Source organism: Schistocerca nitens, chromosome 2, assembly GCF_023898315.1.
Source record: "Schistocerca nitens isolate TAMUIC-IGC-003100 chromosome 2, iqSchNite1.1, whole genome shotgun sequence".
NCBI lineage: Eukaryota > Metazoa > Arthropoda > Insecta > Orthoptera > Acrididae > Schistocerca > Schistocerca nitens.
Window position 1 is genome coordinate 639,646,520 of NC_064615.1, and position 1,859 is coordinate 639,648,378.

General features: G+C 40.9%; 1 pseudogene; it reads left to right on the forward strand.

Moving 5' to 3' along the window:
- Window positions 1-1,539: 1,539 nt before the first annotated feature.
- On the forward strand, window positions 1,540-1,657 carry LOC126238530 (5S ribosomal RNA; annotated as a pseudogene).
- The last annotated feature ends 202 nt before the right edge of the window (window positions 1,658-1,859 follow it).

The window sequence follows — 1,859 nt, forward strand, 5'->3', positions numbered from 1 at the left end:
AAACAATAAATAAATAAATATAGTTTGCAGCGTACGCAACAAAATGGAACAAGATCGCAGACTCAAGTTACATGGTGAAAAACTGGAAAGCGTTAAGCAGGGAAGTGCATTCGAAATTCCATTGATAAACCGGATTTCGTGGGCTAAGAAACGAGAAGTCGATAAACTGTTGAAAACAAGATTTGGAGATGACTGGGAATAGGTCGATAGTTTGCGGTTGTATGTTTCGCCACTAATCATCGACTTGACATCAGCTGAAATTGATAGGCCGACCCACGAGGGCGATGATAGTGACTGGTCGCAAGAGGAAGAAGGACGAAATGCAAGACTGTAACACAGCTATCTACCGTCTACAACCAGTTAATAACTTCACTTTCTTATGTGATGGGCTGTGTCCAACAATAAAATCGATAAAAATATCAGTTGAACGTTTCAGATAATATTACGTGAAAACATGATCAGATAAAAATATATTTCGTTAAGTAGACTGGATCAAAACGTTTTAAAGTGCAATTTAAAAATTTAAATAGCACCTTCGTGCAGTGAGAAATGATTTCAATCATGACTGATTCTGGAACTTAGCTCCTACTGTGAAGAATTTTGACATATTTATTTGGCTAAGAGGGGAACGTTTTTTTTTTTCCTTTTTGTGAAATTGTGATCTGCGCACTTAATGCGATTTGAAAAGATGCTCCTCAAATGCAACCATCGCATTTTGGGCGATGTTTTTATTGCTCAACGCGATTTTTTTGTGTGACACAGGCAAATCAAAATGTATTTTTATGCGCTCAATTAAATTTAATGTTATTTGTAATGATGTTTATCGCTCCGCTGCATTGTGAAATAGTGAAATATTTCAACACCAAAGTACTACAGGTTTCCAAATAACGGGTGCAGGTGCTAACATTAAATTGCTATAGATGGGTAATTTGTCTGTTATAGAAGTGCGTACATAGTTTTAACTTACCATAACGCTTTTGGACGAATCAGAATCCGTTTTTCTCTTCTTTCCTGTTGCCAAACTTATTAATAAGTAGAAAATATCACAACAGCACTAAAACAATAAACAGCACTTACGTTAAATTCAACTGCAAATAAGAACTGACTGCTTAACAAAACAAAGGCTGAGCTCAAGGAAGGCAAAAAATGTACAGTTTTTGGTCTTGGCTAAAGTAGGGATGGGCGATAGCCGACAGTGCTATTGATATATCGATGGTTTAAATTTATCAATGCCGATGTTTACTATCGGTAGTGCATATCCATTTTCCGTCGTAGGATTGAAAATCAAAATATCTTTCAATCTCAATATACGGCAACTGTGTCGTGTGTAATTTCATCTAGGTGACAGGGGGAAGGGGTTCCGGACCCACTGGACCTACACCCCCACCCCCCTCTTCTCCGCTTTGGCTACGTCCTTGCTGCACATCTCACACCAGTCCGTGCTGCAAAGAATAGTTATTCAGACTTCTGGCAGGTGGACATTAATGTGACTGGGCAGTGTAACTGGGCTTTAATTTCAGCAGTAGCCTGCTTTTACTAGGCAACGGCCTTACCGCCGTGAATACATCGGTTCCCATCAGATCACCGAAGTTAAGCTCTGTCGGGCGTGGCCGGTACTTGGATGGGCGACCATGCGGGCCGCCATGCGCTGTTGCCATTTTTTGGGGTGCACTTAGCCTCGTGATGCCAATTGAGGAGCTACTCGACGGAATAGTAGCGGCTCCGGTCAAAGAAAACCATCATAACGACCGGGAGAGCGGTGTGCGGATGGTCCCGATGGGCCACTTGTGGCCTGATGACAGAGTGCTACCTTTACAAGAAATACAAAGCTACTTCAATACATCACTTATAGCAATTTA